The 6,397-nt window shown below is 34.8% G+C and overlaps 1 protein-coding gene across 1 annotated transcript in view; it reads right to left on the bottom strand.

The window, feature by feature from the left end:
• The window catches only part of LOC103266825 (membrane-associated guanylate kinase, WW and PDZ domain-containing protein 2-like), a 95,695-nt gene extending 89,513 nt beyond the window's left edge, over positions 1-6,182 (bottom strand). The window contains exon 1 of the mRNA XM_021715746.1: positions 6,130-6,182. The gene's annotated coding sequence lies outside the window, so the exon portion shown is untranslated. The remainder of the gene's footprint in view (positions 1-6,129) is intronic.
• Between the last annotated feature and the right edge of the window lie 215 nt (positions 6,183-6,397).

The raw sequence follows: 6,397 nt of genomic DNA, 5'->3' as shown, positions 1-6,397 counted from the left end.
TCCGAGTATCCGGAATTACAGGCATGAGCTACCACACCCAGCTGATTTTTTGATTTATTGTAGAGATGAGGTCTCGCTGCCCAGGCGGGCCTCGAACCTGTGGGCTCAGGCAATCCACTCACCTCAGCCTCCCAAAGACGCGGGATTACAGGCTGAGCCACCGAGCCCGGCTTAAGAAGTGACATTTTTAAGTGAAAAAAGTTTTCTGACTTTTAAATATTGAAGAAAAAACTAAAACAGTCTGAATAATTAACTTTCAATATAGGGGCAAATATTTTTAAAAAGCAAGATTTTAAAAGGATATTCTTTTATGTTTATTACTAATTGGCAACATTTTAAATGGTACTGATTTAAAAAAAATTCTAGAGTTAGGAAGCTTTGTCTTGGAAAATTTAGAAATCTACTTAATGTCACAAAGGAGAGGATAGGATATTGAGTTAAACTTCTAATCACTTTCCGACTTGCTGCATCATGATAGATGCTCACCATTAACCATGAAATGAAAGTGATTTTCCTTTCATATTAAATGTTACACTCAGGATATAATTCAGTACTTTCTGGAATTGCAGACAAGTAATGTTGTATAGTAGCAGATGTGTGACATCACATGAAAAACTTGTAAAACCTTTACATGAAAATCACATCTGCCAGTCCCTACTATCATTTTAACTATAGTTATATGGTTTGCTTCCCGTCTGTGCCAGAGGAGGCAGCTTTTCATGAAACTGTCCCAGGACATTGTCTTCTGGACTAGCAGCTAGTTAAACAAATTGTATAACTGCCATTAAAACCAAAAACGTACCCAGCAGACATAATTTCACAAAAGTGGAGAGAAAACCACATTTGTATAAAAGTCACAGCTGTTCAACTCTACATTTTTCACTTTTTTCTTTAAAAAATTTTATTTCTTTATGAACAATGACAGTTACATTTCTACTTAGCAACTTTAGGCCTTCTTAATACATTGCTAAGTGCCATGCTATCATAGATTTGGAGTCTGTCAGGAAAAATTGGGCTAAGTTCTTTCTGTTGCTACAGAGTCAAAATTTTGTCTGTTTGCCCTGTCTACAGATGCAATTTAAAAAGATATTGAGTAGGGCACACTGTTCTCTAAAATACAGAGCTGTGTGCAGCCTCTACTGCTCCAAATGAGTGTCAATATTCCTATGTTAAGGTCCACACAATCAGGATTTCTCTTCTTTCAGGTCTTGCTCCTGGTGGCCGTGCAGTCAGCGCCACTCTGAAGCAGTGGGCAATGGAGTTCAGAATGCTTGGGTCTGCAGCCTGCAGTATAAGGCTGGGTGTGCAGCATGACCTTCCATTGCTGTGCACCTTGTTGTGAAATGGGACTAGGGAGAAGCCAGGGAGTAGATTGTTCTTCAGGACTCCCTCATTCTTTTCCAGTGATGAGTCTCCAAGGCTTGTCAGGACCATTACGCTGTAAAGGCTGAATTTATAGCAGGCATTTAGAGCAAAAGATTAGAGGCTGGGTTCTGCAGTCAAACTGCCTGGGTCCAAATTTCAGTCCTTCATAATGTATGATACCGGGTAAGTTATGTAACTTTCTTTAACCAGAGTTTCCTCATTTGTAAACTTAAGACAGTTCACTTCACTGTCACAATAGAGAGGTTTACAAATGTGGTGGAGGCTGTCGAGCGCTTAGCCTAGTTCATGTCACATACTAAGCAGTCAATAAATGGGGACTGTTTTAATGACATGTTGATAATGATGATAGGCTAGATTTTTCTGGTTCTTGAATATGTTATACTTGCAATCTTCAAACTGAATCTGCAGGGGACAGAATTAAAGTAGGGTAAAGTCAGTGATAGTGGTTAAATCCTGTTTATTCCAGGTTTTTCCATTTCTAGGTATGTGAATTCTCTTCTGCTACTGATTACTAGAATTCCCATTTGCCTATCTATGACTGAGAGGAAAATGTGTGTTTGTGTACCTGTGTGAGAGACACAACACTGATTTCGATATACCCTGCTGGTGAAAGAGAGAGAATCTTTTATTCCTAGTTGTTAGTCTATCTGAAGAGTTTGTTAACTGCTAACTTGGTTCCCCAGTGCCCATGCTCATAGGCTTTTTTGCTACTGGGTGGGAAGGTGGAATGTTTTTCATATCTTGTAAATGATAACTACAATTGCATAAATAGGTATAAAATGAAATGTTTAAAAATGATAGCTCTACAGAGAATCCATTGCTCATTGTCATTAAGAGCATAAATGGATCAGTATTTTCTTGACAATATATTTTAAAAAGGTAACTTTGCTTTGTTACACTAACTAAATAGTAATATTTCAAATTTAAAATATATGATTCCATTATGCAGCCATAAAGAAGAACAAAATCATGAACTTCGCAGCAACATGGATGGAATTAGAATTTATAATACTGAGTGATCTCTCACAGAAACAAAGAGCTGAGTATCACATGTCACTCATAAGTGGACCTTGAAAAACCACTCATAAGTGGGCCTTGTAGGAAAGGGATTGAAAGTAGTGGGAAACTGCGGGAAGGGGATGGGGGCTGGGTAGCTGGGATTGAGAGTAGTCGATATCCCCCTGGGCAATGGGGGGCACACCTCATCAGTAAGGGTACCTGCACAATGAACATTTGTATACTTAACCCTGAATTGTGCCCCACAATTTCAAAATAAAAATTAAAAGAGAAAAACATAAAAATAAAAAAATTTAAAAATATACATGATTCCTTAAGATGTTGACATAAATGTCATCATTACAGTTATGAACAGCAATTCTTTTTTATGAAATGAGAAATGTAGATTTATTAAAGGGAAGTTACATTGTGAAGGGCACAATGGATGGGACAATAGTGAGTGCCTGTTGACTGCTGCCATGAACAGCATCTTAATCTAAGCAGTTATATTTTATATTTATGATATATATATTGAAAAGTTGATATAGCAACTTAACATTTACTGTTTTTCTGTGTAATTAACTATAAGAAATTAGGCAGCTTTTTTTCCCAACAAAAACATCCTTTGAACTGAAAGTAATAAATAACCTCTCCTTTTATGTATGTATTCATATAGCTTCCACAAACAAGGGTACTATTCAGAACCAATATATACTTTGCAAAAATAATAGCATAAAGGAGATGAGACACACAATTAAATCATGTAAGCAGGTGTATTCCAATTAAAATATTTGACAAGTTGTCTTTGTTGTGATAGAAGATATTCCTCATTTCAAATAATGTATAGATCATATAGAATAAATTGAGGTATTTAATTATGTTCATAATTTTTTTCACCAGGATACTTCTAATAAATACTGGGATAACATCCTATTGAACATTATTTGTCTCAGTTTTCTGCTTGGCCTGATACACCTAAAATTTGATATACTTTATGAAATCATGTAATGGGGTTAAGACCATGACAAATAACAGAACTGGATGTAACTGGCAGCTAAACTGCTTTGGTTCACTATGACCTATGTATATGACCTCAATCATTTGGAATCTAAAATTATTAAACATGTCAGTTTGATCTAAGTATATAAGACATGACTGACTAAATTCTGAATAATTTTCTGATTATGGCTGTGATACATAGAAAATGAAGTCGAGAGATGTAGAGGTAAATATAATTTAAGCAAGAACAAATTAAAACCATTTGAAGTATAAAGATAACAAGGAAACTTTAATTTTAGGGTTTTAGCCAATTCCCAATTCAGTAATTAACTATACAGAATCTACCAACATTAGATCTTTACTTGAAGAACATACATGTCAATGATCAAGTAGATGGAAAGCATAGCTTTCCAACGACATGTGGGTGTCTCACCTCTCAGACAGATGATTAGTGCAGAGAAGAAAGGGTTGAGTTAAATTGTTTCCTGCATTGGAAGTTAGCTTGAAAGGAGTTGAGGACAAGAAAAAACAATCTGAAGAATTAGAATAGGGCAGGGGTCAGCAAACTATGGCCTGTGGGCCAAATTCAACTAGTTGCCTGTTTTTGTAAATAAATGTTTATTGGAACATAGCTCCATGCATTCATTTGTGTTGCTTGTGGTTGCTTTCAAGCTACAACAGCAGAGCTGAGTAGTTGTGACAGAGACCATATGGTCCCCCCAAATATTTGTGATCTGGTTATTTATATAGTTGGCCATTATTTGGACTAAGAAAGGGTTCTTATTCAATGATTCTTCAAGGAAATGTATTAAAGATAAGATCTGGTATATCTTACACTCAGTTCTCTTTCCTCACATAGAATTGCCTTGAAATTCAGATGTTACAGACTTAGTCACAGTACAGTTTGATTCAGTGACTTAAGACAATCTTGAACTTATTGGAAACATTTAATGTTTTATTTATTCAGGAACTGAAAAGCTTTATTATTATTAAGTATGGGTATTTTAATTGATTGGCAATTTTGTGGGATTCAGAGGCCTTATAACTATTTACAAATGATTTCCCTTTATTTTTGCAATTAGAAATACCTCTATATATTTATCTTACTTTTTGTTAAATGTCCACATGACACTAGACATTAGTATTATGTTAGAAAATTGCATACGGCAAATGAACTGATTTCGCCTTGACCCTGAATCTGGAAATGACTGATCATGAGGCCAAAATTGGGACTTTTCCAAATGAAAATGGTGGGTCAAAGTATTCAAGACAAGTACTAATGAGAGAGATGTTCAAGGGCAAGGCGTACACACAGGTCTTACTTATCTGCCCATCTCCAGCACCAAGAAGGGTTTGACACCTAATTAATAGCTCAGTAACAGTTTGAATATTGTTATGAAAACAGTTTAACACTCAAGCCATCAATCTGTAATCTTTGGCCACGTAGCTAATTATTGTTAAACAGAATATAGTTTGAGAAAACACAGTAAGATCTTGATAGAAATGTCTTTTGTCTTCTGCATTTCTTGGCTAGTATACATCCCATATGGAATATATAGGCATTGTTATTCACCCAGATAACTTTAGCAATGTTATATAATAGGTAACAATAAAAAAAGTTTTATCAGAAGAGAGGGTTCTGGAAAAATGAATCACATCTTTAACTTTTGAAAATTGTAAATATTCTTGCAAATATTCTTCTATTTATAATTTTCAAAAGTTAAAGATGTGATTTATTTTTCCAGAAACTTCTCTCCTGATAAAATTTTTTAAATCCTTACCTATTGTGTAAACTATGTGGCCACAAAGAAGAACAAAATTATGGATGTTGCAGCAACTTGGATGGATTTAGAATCTATAATACTCAGTGATGCATCACAGAAACAAAGAACTGAGTACCATATATTCTCACTCATAAGTGGACCCTGAACATTTACCATAATACTATAAGAAAGGAATTGGCAGTAGCTGGAAACTGTCAGGGGAGGGGCGGGGCACATAACATTGATAAGGCTACCTGATTTCAAATCAGGCAAAGTGAGAACCAAAGGTAGGCCCAAATTTTACCTGTACAATGACCACTTGTATACCTAATCCTGAATTATGCCCCCACCTTTAAAATAAAACAAACTAAAAAAGAAAAGTATAAATATTACTTGATTTTTCCTAGGAAAAATGTGCAGATATAATTTAACCTCTAATAAGTTCTTTACTCTGAATAAAATGATGTGTAGAGGGGATAATTCATTCCATGATAAGATATATTAATGCAGTACAACCTCCACTCAGTAACATAAAAGTTCAATCTACTGAAAGAATACTGTTGATTTGAAATGAGTCCTAAATTTTATTTTATCCTTCAACTGGAAACTATGGTAGGTTTATTCAATTGACTTAGAAAGCTGGTTTAATAGAACATCTCCTTTGCACAACCAATCAGCTCCCAAAATTTTGATTGCAAAATGAAAGAAATTTACTTCGATATCTTTAATTATCACTCATTTAGAGGACAGTATGAAACATACTTTTTCAATTGGTGTGTTAGAACCATGAGTCAAAGGAAAGGAATGACAAATTAGCCAGCTGGAGAGGCGAGAAACAGAGTGCTGCTAGTTTTTGTGGATACTTCAAAGTAAGATGAAAGAGAATTAAAGGGGTTGTTAGCCACACATGCTCAATAAATGAAATACGAATGCAATTTCTTCACAACATATTAATAACAAGTTAATATCACACTTAGAGACTTACTCAACATAATAAGTGCCATAAATGGGATCATCGATTTTTTCCCAGCCATATGGAAGCTCTGAAAAATAAAGAGTTATTTCTTTCAGTAAATAAAGAACAGATATCACAATTTCTAATAAAAAGAAATATAATTTAATTGTTCATGAATTGCAGAAATGGTCTACCAAAGTGGAACAAAGCATTTAGACTTAGCACTAAATTTCAGACACATATTGTAGAAACTATAAGAAGCATTGACTTGAAAATTGGCAGTTAAAACACAGAGCTC

The sequence above is a fragment of the Carlito syrichta genome, unplaced genomic scaffold, assembly GCF_000164805.1.
Source record: "Carlito syrichta isolate Samal-C Ts95f unplaced genomic scaffold, Tarsius_syrichta-2.0.1 Scaffold307340, whole genome shotgun sequence".
In the NCBI taxonomy this organism is placed as follows: Eukaryota; Metazoa; Chordata; class Mammalia; order Primates; family Tarsiidae; genus Carlito; species Carlito syrichta.
The sequence above is the reverse complement of the archived record's forward strand: the minus strand, read 5'-3'. Positions and strand labels throughout refer to the sequence as shown.